We start from the raw sequence: 21,174 nt of genomic DNA on the forward strand, positions 1-21,174 counted from the left end.
CTTCATGGATTTCGGCGATCTGGAGTTAAGGATGCTGCAGGGATATATATGTCAGATGAAGAAGAAGTATCTATTAAAAAAGAATTGCGAGAAGTAGTCCCGTTCTTGAGATTGTATTACGGACACAGCCAGATTAGATCGGGCTGATTACTTTAGCCTTGAAACAGAGAGTCTTTCTGCCCTGCGGGGGAGGGGACGCCTTTCATCCGAAGCCCTCCTCTCGGATGCGCCCTCCCCTCGCATTCACTTGCAAATCGCTGTGTGCGAGCAAAAGCCAGCACTTCCCAGTCTCTAACCTTCCCATGGCGAGTGCTGCAGCTCTATCAGCAGAACCTTTCTCTCCGAGTGAGGAAGGGTTTTTCCCCCCTCCTTCCTTTTCTTTTCTTTTTTTTTCCCCCCTTAATCAGAAGCACTGAATGAAAGCCAATCAGAGAGAACTCGCCCCCCGGTTTCTTCGGTTCCCTGCCGTCCAGAGTTAAAAGTGATGCTGAGAGAAAGCTTGAGTTAGATTGAAGTAGAATCAGTGATAGGAAATAACAGCCGAAAACAAACAAAAAGGGGATATAGTGACAATTTCTCCAGGGTTATTTTGGCTGGAACCAACTTCCGTTATCCAGAAGCTGATTAAAAAAAAGGTAGGAAGATTTCATCTCTCTCTCTCTCTTTTTTTTCTAACTCCCTTAAGGTCTCTTATTTTCTCTCCCTGGGGGAAAATGTTTGTTTTTAAGTTGTATTCAGCAGTTATTTTCAAATAATTATCTTTAATATGTAAAAAAATTACTAAGCATAAAACTATATATTGTATTCTAGAAACCACTGCTTTGAATAGCTGAAGAGGTAATGTGAAACTGGATAAATTATATATTTATGCTCAACAGTGGGTCATGTTGTTAGAGTTTGTGAATTCATTCACTCTGATCAAATGCTAAAAATATATTATGGGCGGTAATTTGTTATTCTCATGCTTGTTCATCTTAATGTTAAAAATCCCTTGAAAAGAAGATTGTTGCTTTGAACTCTATCATTGAACATTACTTTGCATTCCATATGAATGGATCCCCTCTGCACTTATTTATAGTCATAGTTCATTGTAGGTTCAATATAAAGAGAAATGACAGGCAGAAGACAGATTCCTTGAACCTGTCAATGGTCACTAAGCATCTACATAAATAAGAAAGATTGGCATTTATCAGAAATAGAATAGGCATAATTCCTAGATTCGCATTTTGTGTCTGAGTCAGAAGTATGAGAGAGGAAAGATGAAGAGGGGAGATGAAATGCATGTAGTCAGCAGTTGCAGCATTTATTGTCTCTGCTGCAATAAAATCCATATTTTATGTGGTGTTAAATTAATGCAGCACATTGCAAGACTAAATGCATGTCCCCAACAAGTAACTATTGATAGCACTGTAAGTATGGGCAAAAGCAGTAGTCTGAAAGTGTTTTCCTGTCAATGCAATAAAAACCTACCATCTCCTTATCATTAAAAAGAGGAGTCTACAGGTGCAAAGACAAACATCAATTTTAAATTGACCTCTCGTCTTTTGCTTCCAAAAAACAGATCTATTTCCTGTAATTGTGGTTCTTTATTCCAGTAAAATCTTTTATTATTTGAAACTGCACATGTCTTACTCTCAGCTGTTCGGAGATGCATGTTTTCTTTTCTTTTTTTTTCTTGTTGTTGTTGTTTTCTTGAAGGATTTCTATTAAAAATAGTCTGTCCCTCTGCTGCTGACAACTGGTAAACCTCAATGTATATGTTAGTAGACTTTCTCCCTCCGCAGCATCTTCCTCTGGGTCCTCCTTTAAAATGTAACTACAAGAGCTTCTCTGTGGTGAATAACACTTGGCAAGAGTGTGCTCATTTTTTAGGTCTGGTATGGTGAGGATTTTTAATTAGTAGAACTTTCATGAAAACATTATGTCACTGACAAGAGCTCTAGATTCATTTTTAAAGTGATGAAGAAAATAGGAAGAGGGCTGTATCATAGAGAAAGAGGTAAATGACAAGTTGTATAGCTAATCTTCTTGCCCTTCTCCCTACAGCATAATAAAGGTGGCACGTTTGTATTCAATGTGTAATGCATAAGGAAATAGTGATTTATTGGAAGTGGGGGTGGGCTGTGGAGCAAAGGCATTGGTGTATGTTCCGATCTAAGCAGAGTGTGTTTGTGGCTTAGGAACATAACAAATACAGATTCATTCTGATCATGAAAACATAAAGAAATGCTTCTTTCATTTGCTTTCACTTAAAAAAATTTTTATGTGTTTTTAAAGTATGAGTCAATGTCTGCTTTCATTAAATCAGATACTTCTTTGGTTTCAAATACTTGCTGCTAACAAATTGACTTCCCTAGTGAATGCGTTTGTCTTTTCTGACTCCAATCAAAGAATAGAATTCCATACACTTAGATGCCTGAAAGGAGGTGGAGGGGGAGAGAGAGAAATCCCAGGGACTTATGAAAGGAGCACATAATCTGTATGGCATCCACATATGCATGTATATGTGTGAGGTCAGTGGTCAGATTGCTTGACTCCTGATTAATACTTCAGGTGATAGACCTAAATGTTTATAAAACCTAGCTGTTTATTGATAAGAATGGTACTATACAGGCATCAAATTTAGTATTATGCTGTTATATTTTCACCTACACTAAGATTTTCTAAAAGGAAAAAAAAAAGATAGAAAATTGACTTTGTATCTAGAGAGATATACATACTGGCAAAATATTAAGAAACTTAGTGTATTGGAAAGAGGCTTTTTTTGCTTGAAAGAGAGTGTTTGAGACTGAAAAGGTTAATTCCAGCTGTGTGAACTCTGTTCAGAGTCTATAATGCATTTTTTGATCTTCATTTAATAATACATGTAAACAAATGACGGAGGCAAAGTGTGTGTTATCTGGGGGATTCTGGACATATGACTTATTTCATATGTTTCTTAACCTACTTTGCAGCAAGTGATAAGCCAGTGCTCCTGGAATATGTCATTTTTATACCAAATCATTCCGCTAGGCTGCAGCACAGGAACAGCCTTCGCCCTAATGATGCTGAATCAGCAGCAAAGTGAACCATATTTTAAGTATTATTATAGGTAATAGCGTTGCATAGTAAGCAATTAATACAAAGCAGGGCTGTAAAACCAACTACCTCTAGTCTAGCCCTTGGGTTTCGAAAGCATTGTCCATAATTATTCTTTTTTCTGCTTTGCAAATTACATTCTAATACTGTTGCCACATTAAGAAGTACTCATAAAATACTGAAACAACAAAGTATTAAGTAGAGAAATATACAACTGATTTTTGCCAATCATAAGTTATTGTACGCAGCTATTTGGTCTCCAGGTTCCAGGTTCTATTTTTGAAAACTCCACTTTTGATTAACCCAAAATCGTATCTGGAATAGGGCTTCAAAAAAGTGACTTCACTCACCATATTATGTTTAACAGTCGTGTCTGAAACAGGCTGAAGTTAAAACCCAAGTAGAAAAAAGGTGCCCTTATTCTAGTTAGGCTTATACTGAGCAATGGTGGTCTCAATTAGGCCTTGTATTAAGTGTGTGGTCCCTATTATGAATATTTTGGAAAAAAATCTGAGTCCAAAGAATAGCTTATGAATTTACAATTGAGAAATGCAAGTTAGCATAAAAATGATTTTCCTTTTCTTCACAAAGTGAGTTCATGAAGAAAATTTTATTTTTTCATAATTACAGTAACTATAATAGGCAGATAGAAAAGCCCTGAATTTAAACATATTAAAGTCTGCCTTTCCCCCCCCCCTCTAATTAAAGCATTTGAATTATGTCTACAGAATAGTGGTATAACAGCCCATACTTTTACATCTAATAATATTCAACACTCAAAATTACAGATATTTTTATCACACATCTGAATGAAAAAATTTCAATCAACAAGGAGCGTCTGTTTTCTAAGATAACGGTATCAGCTCGGGGTCACCTCTTTCCTCTTCTATTCTTATCCTACAGCAGCTTCACCTCACTTGATGTTTCAGTATGAGACCTCGAGCCTTTTTATAATCCGATTGTGCTGTCTTTCGTAAGGGTATCTAAAACCAATGAGGCCATTTTTGCCTTTGCCATACCTTCTTTGTCCAAGTAACTCAAGAGGCAAACATTGTAAGAAAATCACATCTATCACATTAAAAGATATATATTTCTGGGAATGCATTATTTTAATGTCATATTAGCATTGATTGGTTAAAATTATGTTTCAGCATAACTTTTGCTTAACTCTTTATTATCAGTGCAACTTCTCACACAAAAAAAGTAACTTGATTTTTTTTTTTTTTTAGAGAATAAAGGTGCTTTGTTTTCACCAAAGTCTTTTTACTTTTATGCTATGTCTCTCTTGCCATACATGTGATTTTCCCTATATCAGTAAGAGATATTTGTTAAATATCACCATACTGGTGATGGATTTAAAGAAAGGGAAAGCTGAAAATTGAATAAGAATGAGTAAAATAGCATTACATTTTATGATATAAAGTGCAACATTCCTTGAGAATAATGACTGTGGGAGGCTGAAGTGCCTTCATATAGCAGTCCCTTATAATAGAGGGAATATATCCTTAGAGAGTTTGTCAGTAGCAGTATAAGCACTTCATCAAACCATGTGATCTCAGTGTTAAGCACCCCCTGCTTTTGTTGTTTTAGGAAGCAGCCTTGATACTACATACCCTAAATGATGCAGAAATATAGTTTAACAACACTTTCAGTTTCAGGACAGGATTAAGCAATAGGCTATCTGGGATAATATAACAACATTGCTTCACAACAGGAAATTCAGTATTAAAGGATGTGTCAAAGCATTTCAGAGCCCTACTGATTTCTCTTTTCCATTCTCGCCCCCATCACCTCCTTCTCCCTCTCCCATTTCTTCTCCCTTCCTGCCTTCTCCTCTTCTTCAATTTAGGACAATTACAAACATCTTTGAATGAGTTTTCTCTTGAGCTTTTTTTTTTTTTATATTATCCTATTGGAAATACAATTTCTGTAAATCTTGTGATTTTTATGGTCAGTATTCTATTATCTGCCACATTATACATTGGATTTATTATATTATCCTTTGCATTATACCATAAACTATATGACAGTTCAGTTGACTAGAACGTGTCCTTTCAAATGAAAGCAATTTTTATAAACATTATAACACCTAGGCGTTTAAGGAATTGAAATTGGCACCAATGTAGTTTACTGCAGTAGCAAGCAAAGTATGGGAATTCAACATTTATTAATGAAATGACTTCTCTAATGTATCAGAATGTGGAATGCATAGGCATGAGTTATTATACTTAGTGCATCAGTTATTGATTGGGAATCTTTGTTGATTTACTGGAACAGAGGATATTGAAACAGTTTGAAAGAGACTTGACTTTAGACATAAATTAAACATCAGTTGCATTCATTAGATATGTTGGTTCTTCTTTGTTGCAAAATAAAGATATTACCAGGGTGTAATGTAAAAATGTAAGCTGATTTAAAAATAAGCAAATGTCTATTCTAGATATTGTAAAGAATTGTCATTGTTCCTACTTCTTTCCAGTTGAAAGTCTGGGAAACAAAAACCATAAAAATAATCGTTTTTCCTGGTAGCTCAGCTGGTAAAGAATCAGCCTGCAGTTCAGGAGACCCTGGTTCGGTTTCTGGGTCGGGAAGATCTGCTGGAGAAGGGATAGGCGACCCATTCCAGTATTCTTGGGCTTCCCTGGGCTCAGCTGGTAAAGAATCTGCCTGTAATGCGGGAGACCTGGATTTGATCCCTGGCTTGGGAAGATACCCTGGAGAAGAGAATGGCTACCCACTTCAGTATTCTAGCCTGGAGAATTCCATGGACCAGCCCATGAGATTGCAAAGAGTTGGACACAACTGAGTGACTGATCAAATTAAGCAGATCATGTAGGTGATTTAAATAATCAGTAAACCGAATAAAGTAAGCGTTTTGACTTGGGTTATTCTAGTAATTCTCTGCTATGTTCACATGGTATTTATAAACACAAGAATTGAAGTCGAATTTTGGCATAGTTATTTGAGTAGATCAAAGGCTATCAATGTATTTGCCTAGGCTATTGAGTGCATTTTTGCATAATGCTAGTATCATAAGTTTAAAAAATGTGACTGATTCTTCTCTTTTTTGTGACTCATCTCCTAATAAAATCAGGTTAAGTCAACTCCATTTGATACCCATTTTAACTTCTGGGATTTTTAAAAGGAAATGTAAAGAATGTTTCCATAACTCTTGCATCAGACTTCAAATTTAGATGAAGTACCATAGTGTTTCTTGATAATTTGACTTCTTAGCACCAAGTTGAAATTAATAGCCTCATATATAGATTGACTTGAAAGCATTTGAACTATCTAAGGGCCTTTAATGATTTTGTGTATACCATGTAAATCTAACTGTGCTGCTCGGTGGCATTTGACTCTTTACGGCCCCATGGACTGTAGCCCACCAGGCTCCTTTGTCCATGGATTTTCCAGGCAAGAATACTGGAGTGGGTTGCCATTTCCTTCTCCAAATCTGAGTGTATAGTATATTAATTAATTATTTCTTAAAATTATTTAAATATAATTTAATATAAATATTTAAATATAAAAATATTTTTAAAAATAGACCAGAGATTAAGATTTATGACCTCAAACTTGCTGGTTTCAATCTAATACTAATAAAATAAAGACTATGAATTGCATATTCTTTTCATACTAACAGTGAAATTTATTTGCTTTAGCAGTGACACAAAGAAAAGGTCCCATTGGGATAAAATCAGGTGTATATCAACTTATTTCCTTAAATTGAGTACACAGTGACTATCAGCCTAGTCAAATATAATATTTTGTTTTACTTCTTTCTGAAGCATTCTAAATTGGAGGTGATTCCTGTTCTGTAGCCTTGGTACCAGAGTGACTTTTTAACGTGTAGTCTCAGAGAGTGAAAACCAGAAAGGTACACATTTATTCTGTCTGCATCTAGCTTCCTAAATTTGAATAAAATCCTTTCCCAGTGAATAAGTACCTATGGAAAGTCTTTATTGCTTTATCCACTCCCTTCAACAAGGCTTCAGTTAGTCTTTTGGAGATTTGTTGAAAATTGAATGCCAGCTCCAGGCAAATAATACTTATAAGTACCCTTTTCTATTTCCTTTTTTTTTTTTTTTCCTTTTATTTATTTTTTCCTGATTGAGTGAAGAATGGAGATTTTCTATAGAATTTCTATATTTTAACCTACCTACCAAGTTTTTGGATAGATGCATTTTAAAGAGAGCTATGTTTTTCTAAGATTCTCTTCTGCCTTTTAAAATATGCTCTAATTTTTCAGTATTTACTAACTAGATAGTTCTACATCAGATACAAGTATTCACTTTTAATACTAAAAAAATTACTGGGGCAACGAAATGTCCCTAATATCTAAGTTAAGAAACATGATTTCTTGGCTAGACTTAGAGTTGGATTGTCCTTCATAATTGAGTATCTGAACAAAGTAGGTAAAAAAACATGTTTTCTTTTTTAAGACAAAGCTATGCCAGAGAAGGCAATGGCACCCCACTCCAGTACTCTTGCCTGGAAAATCCCATGGATGGAGGAGCCTGGTAGGCTGCAGTTCATGGGGTCACTAAGAGTTGGGCACAACTGAGTGACTTCACTTTCACTTTTCACTTTCATGCATTGGAGAAGGAAATGGCAACCCACTCCAGTGTTCTTGCCTGGAGAATCCCAGGGACGGGGGAGCCTGGTGAGCTGCCGTCTATGGGGTCACACAGAGTTGGACACGAATGAAGTGACTTAGCAGCAGCAGCAGCATGTCAGTGTTAGGTATATGACCTCTCCTGGACATCCAGTCTAGTGGAGATGTGAAGTTAGAGAAATGGCAACCACAACCTTGACCTCAGAGCAAAGACATTTATTCACCATTTTATAGGTAAAGCGTGAATCCAACCAGTTTCTAGGCAGATTCAAGATGAAAAAAGTGTTAATGATAAAAGCCTTATTTCCTCTAGAAGCAAACTGAAGCACACATATAAACCACTGCCCCCCAAAAAAATTCTTAAGAGAAATGTTCTATTGTTAATAGTGTTAACAAACTAAATTATTATGATGAAAAATTCATGATCATTAATTTAACTGTGTTTTGATTTTAAACTATCATATATACTTAAAATATGACTGTCTTGTACATGTATACCATTTTTATTTTGCCTTTTACTCAGTAAATTTAAATGATCTCCTGGGTATCTAAACAATCTTTTTCTTAGCTTCTAAGTAACTGTATTCATTTTGGGGAAAGTTCTATCAGCCAATCCCTTAGTGCCACACCCAGAGGCTCAATCTAATATAAATTTTGTGCCTGAGGAAAAGAGGTTTTAATGTGAGATGTTCACAATAAATATCATATAATTTATAATAGAAATCAGTATTTATGTTCTCAATGTGTCAATTACCGTGGAAAAGTGGTAAATTAGCAGAATGTCATTGGGCAGTTACCTATTCCTCCACCTAACACAGATTCTTTAATTTTTATTTTCTTTAATGCAAACTACCTAATAAACTTCTCAGTATCTTATTTAATTATTTCATTTTTCTGTTCACTATTCTTTAAGTGCCTACCATTAGCCAGACTGTGCCAGCAGCCAGAGATATAAGATTGAAGAGAGAGAAAGACAAAACAAAACCTTTTTTGCAGTGAGGTGGGTTGTGCTGATGGTTCAGATGGTAAAGACTCCATCTGTAATGCTAGGAGACCTGAGTTGGATCCCTGGGTAGGGAAGATCCCCTGGAGGAGGGCATCTCAATCCACTCCAGTATTCTTACCTGGAGAATCCCAGGGACAGAGGAGCCTCTCAGGGTACAATCCATGGGGTCGCAAAGAGTCAGACATGACCAAGTGACTGACACTTTCACTTTCATTGAATAATTACTCACATTATTTGGTATTATATTCTAGATTAATACAAGAATGATGAGTATCAGTTACTTTTCAGATGATAATATGAGGCTCTAATCTCATTTACTTTTTTAAGCCATATTGTTGTATTCAAGGCCACATGACATCATTCAGGAAACTATCAAAATGAGTAAGTAGATTAGTCCAAGATACATTTTTGAGGTTTGACAGAAAACAGCAAAATTCTGTAAAGCAATTATCCTTCAATAAAAAATAAATTAATTAAAAAAAAAAGATTCATTTTTGTGTAACCTCAGGTTCAGTCCGTGGAGGCCTGAGGGTGGGTTCTGAGTTGGAGCTTCAGTTAGGGGCATTCATGGTAGTTGGTGATCCATGTTTGAGCTTTATGTGTACAATAGCCAATTGTCGTCTTGCAGCAAGGCCTCAAATTTGAGACTAACATTCCAATCCTAAACAAGAAGCCCAAATGAAAAGCCAGCATATCTGAAAACCGGATAAATCCTCAAATTATATTGCTAAAAATTCTTAGGAACAAAAGTTTCCACACCCCCACAAGTAATTAAAATATTCACTACATAGAAGCCACTGAGTTTCAAAGTTGGTCACTCTGTCAAAAAGTTTGTTCCATATTATATCATTTAATAGAGAGATAACACAATCATAATGCTATATGCCAGAAGCACTGAGATTGCTTTTCTTAATAAATATAGTAACTCTTACCTAAATATACTCACAAAAACTTTTGATGGATAAAAACATGAAAGGTGGCACCCAACTGGGTTCAAACCCTGTGTCACTTACCCTGTATTTAATATTCCTGGTAGTTTTTCAGCTGTAAAGTGGAGTTAATAATTGAACTTCTGTGATAGTACAGTTGCCATGATGGTAAGAAACAATAACTCTAAAGTACTAACAATTCCTGTCACATAATAGGTGTTCTAGTGCTATGTATTATTATTACCTATTATTCTATTGGCATTGTTATGACTTATCTGTAAATTTATGTGACCTATGCTTTTTCATTGAGTATGTTGTATTTTAACCATAGCATGTGATGCAACTTGTATTTAACATGTATCATGTAATGATAATTTTGTGTTTATGTTCAGGTGAAAGCTACATAACATTTTAAGTCTGATTTCATCACTAATTCTACCGCCAATATCATAGATTTCTTCTTCCAGATTTTTTGTTTGTTTATGAAATGGGAGTTTGAACCATATGATTTCCAAGGACACAGTTTATCTATTGTTCCAACTGGAAAGGGCTAATACAATCTATTGTGAAACTGGAAAGGACTCAATATATTACTGTTAAAATGCTGTCATTCCCTAATGATTGTGAAAGTGTCAAGAGAATGTAACCTGAAAACTTCAGCTCCTACATTCTCAGAATCACATTCAGTTAACTGTGTGAACTACGGAATTAATGGATACAAGTTTTGAAAATGATGTGAAGGACCTAAAAAGGGGACAGAGGAGGGAGAAAACATTAGAAACATGGACACTAAGTGTTGTGAGTTCCATAAGCCACATAAACTCACTCAGGTGAAACATGAACCGTTTCTGAATATACTGCAGTAATGATTCCTTTCACAGATTCTCCTTCTTGAGGTCAGAGTAATGAAAATTAGAACGAGAATGATGAACAGAGTCAGTGCATTGCAGAAATAATCCCATTAAAGTTTTGATACCTATAAATCTCAAGAATAGTTCTGCAGTCTGTATTACAAGCTGAAAGGTCAGTGGGTCAGAAAGACTGTATTACAAGCTGAAAGACTAGGTTCAAGAAACCTTGTGATAGAGACAGCATCTGCTGCAAAATGTGAAAATTTTAACAGATTTTACTTATATAATTCATTTTTTAAAATTCTTCACATTTAAGGATATATGAGAATCAATTAAAAATAACTTTTTTAGGCCTTTTTGTGATTCTATTTAATATGGCTATTAAAAAGTCTCTGGAATTACATAAAGAAATCAGGATATTAAGATTAAAAAATATACACCTCTGTGAGTCCATAAGCTCCTCTCTCTTTAAGAGTTCATTTTAAAAATCAAGGATTACGTCACATTTTTTATTTTTCAGTTTTATTTATAATTCAAGATCAATTATGTTTAATTTAGAAATTAACATATTTAAAGAATAAACTTAGCACTTTAATCCACCCACATGTAGAGGTTAGGTGAGTCATAATAGAGACTACTAAACCTAGCCAACAAATACAGTTTTGTGAACAAAGTAAAGATAATTCTCATTTTTTATCTTAGCTATATATTTAAATTTATTACATATTTGTTTACTACTTAATCAAAGACACAGTTTCCATATCATCTTCTTTAATGCTGTGGTCACTTAATTGTTTTGTCATGGCTTCACTGTAATATTTGACTAAATGATTTAACTTTATGGCTGGTTAATTAGAATGGCTATATTTTAATTTAGCCATTCTAATTAATCAGCCATAAAGTTAAATCATTTAGTCAAAATAAGTCAAAATATATAATAAGATATATTTTATTTTACTTGGTTTTCTAAAGACATGCACATTAGACCCAAGGGCTAAACATTAGGCATTATTTTCCTTTAGTTGTAAAATTCTTTATGCAAGAGAAAAAGTTTATTAATTTGCATATGTATTTCTTTTTACTTATTTGGGAATCAAGTGAGAATAAAGAAGTGCAAAACTATAGCAGAAATTAATTTTAAAACCTAAGAAATAAAATGTCGTACATGTATATAGACTAAATCGTTTCCTTTCAAAATCCATCAAATTCTTCAAGGTTTAGAGCCATTTAATGTGTTTTGAAAGACTGCATTTGAAAATAATATAAATTCTACCTAAAAACTTAGTCAAAATGTTGAAATGAGTTTATATTTCTGAAGTATTGACCCATTTTTAGGGTAAATTGCTGCTTATTATTTCTGGTAAAATTCTGTTTGCCTTACAAGAGGTAAAACATACTTAGGTGTTTGGAGCCACCTTGTGGCTGTCTCATAGTATATTAGAGAACGTTCCCTCTCCAGATTCTCTCCAACTGAAGGTTGCACTTGGGAGCATTGAAATCAACATTGTGAACTTATATTACGGGCTTTACAATAGCATTACAAATGGTTCTTGTTTAGGCTGATGCAACTTCATATTTACATGTCTACATGAATTACAAAAATATTGTTTTTCAGAAGTCTAACAAAAATATTTTAACCAACCCTTTTGAGGCAATATATAATTTTTAAACTAAAATATATTTTTACTGTGCAGCTGCAAGTCGACTCTAATGACTCCTTACACATTTCACATTCTCAAAGCAAAATTCCATCCAGCATCCTTTGGTTTCCAACACAAAGAAACCAGGGGCTATGTTACTGTGATTTTTGCATTTTGTAAAACTTAAATATAAATATTCAGCCTGCATGAGAAGCATGGGACTGCTGCCAATAACCCCTGGTCGTTGAATGTGTTTTTCAGGAGGCTCACTGGAAATTCAGAGGGGCAAATTGTTTGCTCTCCTTTTACATAAATATTAGGATAATTTATAATTTGTATAGTGCAATGTAGATATTCACCAAATATATCTTTTCTAGGTATTTTGTAACCTAACACAGGAGAGCAAGGCCCATGGTTACTGCTTGTCTTATAATTTTACAAGGAAGTGCCTGAATTTAGAAATAAAACAATACTATTATTTGCTTGAAATTCAGAATAGTCACTTTTAGAGTTTTAAATCCAGAGCTTTCATTGATTTATTACATGGTCTTACTCTTCACTATGTAATTTATTATCTGAGGACAAAAATTAAAAAAAAAAATTGATCACCCATAGCAGTAGATGAGCATAAGTTCTCTAATTTATTGCTAAGTCTATAGCTTAGACTTAGCTTATAGTTTCTCCCTCTCTCCCTCCCTCTCTCTTTCCATGTATCTCTCTTTCTAGACATACTTGGTTACCATCATAAACTATTACCGTTCATCATCATCATCATCATTAAAACCTCGGTGAGACTTCAGTTCCAAGACTGGACAACAAAGAGTCTAGTCACATTTACAGGCTCCAGTGTGAACAGCTCCTAAATTGCCTCTCTTTGGGGGCACTGGGATGATTAACTGATTAACTTTAAATGGATGGAGATTAATGGAAACTGAAGACAAATTGATAAAACAGCAAAAATCTTGTGAATATTATCTGTATGTTCTGCATTAAAGCCATGAGTTGTCCATCTTTATGAAGGAAATCATTTTCTCTATTTTTAACATGCTAGACTGCCTCTTAATGTAAAACAAGTGGTCAGAGCATATCATTTCTCATGCACAGCCCAACAGTCTGACTGAAAGCAAAGATTACTTTGCTTCCCATTAACCCACATTCCCTCTGTCAACAAATGTGCTTCTACTCTAAGAGAAGAGATATTGCTGTTGATTTGCTTTATTCTCAAAAGACTGATAGGGTTTTCATTCAATGCAATGGTTCACACTGTGTAATTTAAAAATATTAATATATAAAGTATATATTTCAATTCAAAAGGGAGACAGAAATTGAAATTGATGTATTTAAGAGATTAAAAATGTTTAAAGTTTAGAAGAATTCTTGTGATGATGTCATATTCATTCACATTTGATTTCTAGATTGGGAAGATCCCCTGGAGGAAGAAATGGCAACTCCTTCCAGTATTCTTGCCTGTAAAATCTCATGGACAGAGGAGCCTGGTTGACTACAGTCCATGGGGTCTCAAAGAGTCAGACATGACTTAGCAACTGAGCACAGTTATTGCTATGGCAAAGTCTTTTTTCCAAAATGAATAGTAAACGAACAATCATAGGTATCAAAAGAAACATATAGAACTCTTTCCTCTATTGAATAAGAACCAAGAATTAATCCAAGACACTTTAGCCACATTTCTAAATTCCTTCTCAATTTTAGTCTAAAACATAGCATATCTATTTACCCAAGATAATTTAGCCTCAAGTGATAAGGGAGATTTCCGTAATTAACCATCATCCTGAGATGATTTTTAAACCTCTTAAAATTTTCTTCACTGTCCTAGAGCTAAAAATTCATTGTCAATGATCTTGTCTCCTCCACGCCCAATATACTTACTTGACAAATCTATTTAATTCTAACCGTATAACAAAAATAAAATTGGTATTTTTAAAATTTCAATTCAATACTACAGGAGAGGTTAAAATTACATCTTTCCTTCACAATTCAACCATATTTTAGATTTCTTAATACATATTCCAGGGTTTGCTAAGAACTTTGAGAAACAGTTGTAAATCATACGATCCCTTCCTCAATGAGATGAAAATACTGTAGGAAAGAGCAACATTTAAAGGTTAATATGTTGTAAATTACTTCCTTGGTGGCTCAATTGTAAAAATTCACCTGCAATGCAGGAGACACAGGAGAGACAGATTCAATACTTCGGTCAGGAAGATCTTCTGGAAGAGAAAATGGCAACCCACTCCAGTATTCTTGCCTGGAGAATTCCATGGATGGAGGAGCCTGGTAGACTGTAAATTAGTGTTTTGCTTGTAGGATGGGTGAAATTTTAGGGGGATGTAGACAGGGGAACATGGAAATTTAATCCTAGGGGAGGCTTGAAAGGTGAAATTATGTAATTGCTTATTAAGAGATGAAATTAATGAAACAAGAAACATAACTTTCTGCATATCCAAAGACCTCTTAACCATTCTTCTCTTTTTTCCCTCTGAAAGTCAAAGTATCAGTTGTTCAGTTGTGTCCAACTCTTTCCAAACCCATGGACTGTAGCCCACAAGGCTCCTCTGTCCATGGAATTTTCCAGGCAAGAATACTGAAGTGGGTAGCCATTCCCAGTTCCAGGGATCTTCCTAAAATATATTTTTCTTAATTTATTTTTCATATAATTGTTAATTCAATAATACTTATCAGTTTTCCATTGTGGAGAAGGAAGCATGTTTACAACCAAGATGTGATGGAAAATAAGTCATATTCAGACTTTTTGTCTTCTTTCTTCTTCTCTACAGGAGAGACAATCAAAACGGAAGCTACAGTATAGCCTGGTACTGGCAAGGAACAGTGTCAGCACAGGGCACTATGACATTAAAGACGTGGGCATATGCCATTGTCTGAGTGCAAGAAAGGGCTCTTTCAGGGAGGAGATTAAAGCTAAGCCCTTAGAACTGTGACATTCTGTGTATGTGATCACTAGCTCAAAAATTCTTCTGCACAAGTTCATTTTGAAAGATATTGTTACCTAGTGGTAAATTCTCACTCCAGAGTTGGGCAGATGTACGTATTCTGTCCTACTTGAGAATCTTGGCCAAGATATTTAATCTAGCTAAGCCTCAGTTTCCTTGCCTGAAGGATGGGATCAACTGGCTACTTCTTAAACCTGCTGAAAGTATTAAATGTAACTATACTCATGAAGCACTTAGTAGAATTAACAAAGAAAACAAAAGACAACCTATGGAATGAGAGAAACTGTTTGCAAATGATGTGACTGTCAAGGGATTAATCTCTAAAATATACAAAAGCTCATACAACTCAGTATCAAAACAACAATAACAAAAAAAGGAATTAAAAAAAAGGAAAATAAAAAAGGACAGAAGGTCTAAATAGACATTTCTTCAAAGAAGACATATAGATTGCCAAAAGGCACAAGAAAAGATGCTCAACATACTACTTATTATAAGAATGGCCATATATGTATTTAAATTTTTGCTGAATGATTTGAATGTGCACACCAGAAAATTAATTGCAACTAGAAATTGCTATACTGTTTTTTATGTCTGAATCCATACACTAATTCTAAAATCAATTTTTAAAAAGAAGTTTTCATAAATACATTTACAGTATATTCTGGTGCATTAAAGGGGACATTACTCATTTTGAAATATGCAGATTCTTATTTCATTCCTTTTGACTCGTTTTATAGTCACTTATTGGAGAAGGAAATGGCAACCCATTCCAGTATTCTTGCCTAGAGAATCCTGTGGCCAGAGGTGCCTGGTGGGCTGCTGTCCATAGGGTCATGTAGAGTCGGACATGACTGAAGTGACTTAGCATGCATGCATGCATTGGAGAAGGAAATGACAACCCACTCCAGTGTTCTTGCCTGGAGAATCCCAGGGACGGAGGAGCCTGGTGGGCTGCCGTCTCTGGGGTCGCACAGAGTTGGACGCGAGTGAGGCGACTTAGCAGCAGTAGCAGCATAGTCACATATTGGTTTAAGCACATATATACAGCGTTTTATGTTGTACACTGAAATGAATATAATAGACTAAGTAAAAAGCATTGTTATTGATAAACAAAATAGCACAGGCTGTGAAATCTAAGCATTAAAATGACTCTAAACCAGTCAGTGTTAGGATTCATTAGTATAAGTCAGAAAGCTGAAGTAATGGGGGAGAGGAAATTGTTACTTGACCTTGGCTTGGAAGATGTATAGAGTGTGTGTAAAGGGCAGGCATTATAGAACTTATGCCTCTATGAACAACGGCAGGAACAAACACGGGGGTATGGTTGGTCACTGAAGAACCAAAGTGGGTCTATGCTGAAGAACTGTATTTGTGAAGAAACTTATAATTGGGTTAAGGAGTTTACATATGATTTAAAAGTTCATTAAAACACCCTTTTTAAAGCTCATTTAAAAAGATATTGTGTCCCCAAGGAAAGCCAACCTGAGAATGCCAGTATAATTGTGCTAATAATACCATATCTGATTCTGCCCATTCTCCATCCCTAACAATAGTGCTCAGTTGCTCAATCTTGTCTGACTCTTTGCAACACCATAGACTGTAGCCTGCCAGGCTCCTCTGTCCATGGAATTTTCTAGGCAAGAATACTGGAGTGGGTTACCATTTCCTCCTCCAGGGGATCTTCCCAACCCAAGAATCATACTCACATCTCCTGAATTGGCAGACAGATTCTTTACCACTGAACTAATATTCTCATATGTGCTTTCAAATACATATATGCTGTGAGTTATCATTTGATGTCTGCTATTGTCCTCCACTTCGTATATAGTTCCTCAAGATTGATTGCTCTCTAACATTTTCTCCTACTGATAAAAATGTGATTTTCTCTGATCTATGCTTGCTCATAATATTCTGATGTCTAAAGCTGATGGCCACGCTAATGAATTAGCATCTTTGATGTATCAGATAGTTTTGTTTAAATTCTCCTTTAATATAAGCTTATTTGTGTGATGGGATTATTTATATCAAACTCCATATTGTTTTGCTTTATTTCCTGAGGAAACTTGTTCTTAGTCTCATAACTAGTTATTGGCAAAATACAAAATAGAACTTTGTTATCATTACAAGGTTATGAGAATAATCAAATATTTCCTTACTTCAGAATGAAAGCTCAGACAATATTAATGTCATAACCTTACCTTCCTTTTTTTTATAATTAACTGAGATAACATATGCAATACAGTGTTATATGGTATACAGTATGTACTCTTAATATAATAATTAAAGCTATCATTGTGATTTCACTGTAATAATTATTTGTAAGAGATGTTATGTTATTACAGAGTTTTAAAACAAATGATTAAATATTGATAATACCCATAATATAGATAACTGTCATTTATTGAGAACTTAATAAATGCTCTACACTGTACAGAATGGTTTACATCTATTATTTCTTTAAATCGCATGATAAAGGAAACAGGTAATCTTATAATCTCCATTTTATAAATGAGAGAACTGAGGTACAGAAAGTTTATATAACTTTCACAAATTACAAAGCTAGTGAGAGACCCAGAGTGCAGACTCTGAAAATATGGTTCCTGCTCTTCTATTCTTCACCTCTACCCCATATTTATGTAAGTCATGTGTGCATTCCTTCAAGGAGATGTATCATCTTTATTTCTACTCCTATTTTACTTTTTATAAAATTTCTATTTATTAATAACTTAATTTTATTACTTCAAAAATATGTTTTTCAATAAGATAAGGTGGCCCTCAGTTGTGTCCAAATATTTACCCCAGTTCAATTCCTGGGTCGGAAAGATCTGCTGGAGAAGGGATAGGCTACCCACTCCAGTATTCTTGGGCTTCCCTGGTGGCTCAGCAGGTAAAGAATCTGCCTGCAATGCGGGAGACCTGGGTTTGATCCCTGAGTTGAGAAGATCCTCTGGAGAAGGGAAAGGCTACCTACTCCAGTATTTTGGCCTGGAGAATTCCACCAACTATATAGTCCATAGCGTTGCAAACAGTCGGACACAATTAAGAAACTTTCACTTCACTTCACTTCACTTCAAGGTGGCACTAGTGGTAAAGAAGTTGCCTGCCAATACAGAAGACATAAGAGGTGCAGTAGATGTGGGTATGATGTGGGTTGGGAAGATCCCCTGCAGAAGGGAATGGCATCCCACTCCACTACTCTTGCCTTGAGAATCCCATGAACAGTTAGAGCCTGGCAGGTAGCAAAGAGTGGGACACAATTGAAGTGATTTAGCATGCACACGGCCTAAAAATAAGTAGGGTTTAGGATGTAAAATATTGATACAGCAAATGTGCTGTATTTTAAGCACTGTTCTAATAACATGTGCAATTCAGTTGTCAAAATATGTGGATGATAAAAACTTGCCTTTTAGGTAGGAAAAAGTTCACTAAAACAACTTAATTACTTAAAATAGCCATACCTTGCAATGTAGCCATAAATTTCATAGTGGATTTTTACAACATTCTCTTAGCATTATTTAGTAGTTTTTTTTAAATGCTCCCTCTTGGAGAAATAAGGCATATAATGATGTTTTTTAATTACATAAGGTACTTTTTCAAGTAAAACTAGGAAATAGTCACAGCAGTTGCTTCTGTGAAGAGAGGTAAGGGATTCATATGTTGATAGAGAACCATTTTCATTGTATACACGTAATTTCATTAGAAAATACTATCGTAAAAGTGGAATAATTTTGGACAAAAATTAATTTTAAAAAAGCTTGTCACTTATCATGAATTGTATTGAGTATATGAAAAATGAAAGATTTTTTACAAAAAAAACAAACTCTAAAAATTGTTTTTATAGCATAAATTATTAATTGTCTCTATATAAAGCAAAATAAAACAATGAAAAATTAACAAGTGCTTGTATATGCAGATACTAGTCACTGAGTTTTAGTAACTGAATAGAATAGTTATGATAAAAGCATTCAGTAATATTTATTATTCACATGGCTTAATCATAAGATTTTATGTATTTATTTTAAATAACTTTGATAAAATCATGTTAAAGTTGTGACATGAACCAGTTTTTCTCAAACCTGATTCAGGCTATATGAATTTGAAAGCTGTGAGATTTTGTATGATAATTGAATATAGTTCATATAATAATATATTTAAGGTGAATAGCTATCTTATAAGAAATACTTATGTTATTTCAGTATCCAGTTTTCTGTTTGATCATTGTTGCTTTCATATCATTTTTAAGCTTCTAAAAAAAAGCAGGTAGAAATATTTTGTATCTTATAGACTTTTGCCAAATGAACTTCAAACAATACTGCAATGAATTATATGAAATTTATTTGAAAATTTTGCCACCTAAAGAAAACTGAACCAAGAGGTTACTTCCCTATATGTGTATTAATCTCTAAAGAATTTTTGTTTTAATTCTGGTGCCATATCCACTTATCAAGCACTTAGTTTTGGTGAACCAAAAGTATTTTTTACCTAAAAATAATATTAATTTGAATGCTATTAGTTTTGAGAGTTTTGATTACAGTTATTTATTTTTTATGTTGTATTATAGACATAAATATTTATAATTTTATGAAAAATGTGTATAAGCTCTTATGCTTAGTTTATACATGTTCCAGTATCATTATTCTACAAATCATCACATCAGTAAAGCAGCAAGTATCATGATACAAGAACAAGATTCAACATAAATGCCCTTGATAAATTTGAGGTGATCTTTCAAACTTGGAAAATGTTTCCATTAAAAAATTACTGAGATAAAGTAATACATAATGAAGGGATTTTATTCTGCACATGAAATTTAACATTTAAGAATGTGATGGAATGCATGGTATAAAAGAACCTGATAGATTCCTAACCGCAAGAGACTAAGATGCTTCAAAACAAACCTCTCTGTGTACCAAAATCTAGAATGTCTCTTTGGTTGAGATAGCCTTTAGTACATTTTCATGTCTGTGAAATTTGTGAATATATGTGTATATATATATATATATGAAAGTGAAACTAAAAGTGAAGTCACTCAGTCGTGTCCAACTCTTTGCGACCCCATAGACTGTAGCCTACCAGGCTCCTCCGCCCATGGGATTTTCCAGGCAAGAGTACTGGAGTGGGTTGCCATGTCCTTCTCCAGAGGATCTTCCCGACCCAGGGATTGAACCCGGGTCTCCCACATTGTAGGCAGACGCTTTACCGTCTGAGCCACCAGGGAAGCATATGTGTGTGTGTGTGTGTATATATATATATATATATGTGTGTGTGTGTGTGTGTGTGTGTGTACACATACACACATCACATGTTCATAATGCTCATTTGGAAATTTTACCTTGGCTGCAGAAAATTAATTTCTTCAACAGCCATTGAGTCCTTGTTATGTGTAGAACATGTTGCCCTTCAACTCTTGCTATTTAGCCCACGTTACTGAGACACTGGTTCTTTAATTTCAGGGTGAAAATGTTCAAGCTCAATCACTTCAAATATAACTATGGAACAAGGATAGCCCTGTACTGTGGCAAAGATAAAAGCCATAATAATGGCATATTGGGCCACTTCCCTTGAATAGTCTAGAATTGATTTATTGTATGTTTTTTATCTAAAGCTTTTATGAGCCTATTATATTCTCAGCCTGTGTTACTTCCATGAGCACTCCACCTAATAAATAAAGTAGTATGGCACTTTCCATTATTTGTCCTAAATTTATCTCTTTTAAACTTCAAAGAGTGCCTTCAGACCTAGTATAACTGAAGTATGTAGAGAGCTTGGCATTCACACTATCCACCTTCTTCATGATTTAATAGATGTCAGAGTTTTCAGATTGAAGATTCTAATTGTTGCAGTCTTCCTATACAGAGTGGTTCCATTTTTTAAATGATAGTTCAATTGTCTTTCTATGAGCATTTTCTAGTTTCTTTGTATTTCTTTAAAGTAATGCAGTCAGCATTATGTGAGAATATTCAAGCAAGTGGTTCACAGAAGCTCATAATAGAAGGAGTAAACCTTTCAGATTATGTGTCCTAATTCTGCCCTTTTCATCAATCAAGGACTCTTTAACACTTATCTTAATAACTCTTGAGTTTATT

General features: G+C 34.6%; 1 protein-coding gene across 2 annotated transcripts in view; it reads left to right on the forward strand.

The window, feature by feature from the left end:
* The first annotated feature begins 228 nt into the window (after positions 1 to 228).
* Positions 229 to 21,174, forward strand: part of CDH10 (cadherin 10) — a 186,834-nt gene continuing 165,888 nt past the window's right edge. The window contains exon 1 of one of the 2 annotated variants that reach the window (XM_061393821.1): positions 229 to 635. The gene's annotated coding sequence lies outside the window, so the exon portion shown is untranslated. The remainder of the gene's footprint in view (positions 636 to 21,174) is intronic. The other variant, XM_061393819.1, reaches the window with a different exon arrangement.

Source organism: Bos javanicus, chromosome 20 (genome assembly GCF_032452875.1).
Source record: "Bos javanicus breed banteng chromosome 20, ARS-OSU_banteng_1.0, whole genome shotgun sequence".
Taxonomy (NCBI): domain Eukaryota; kingdom Metazoa; phylum Chordata; class Mammalia; order Artiodactyla; family Bovidae; genus Bos; species Bos javanicus.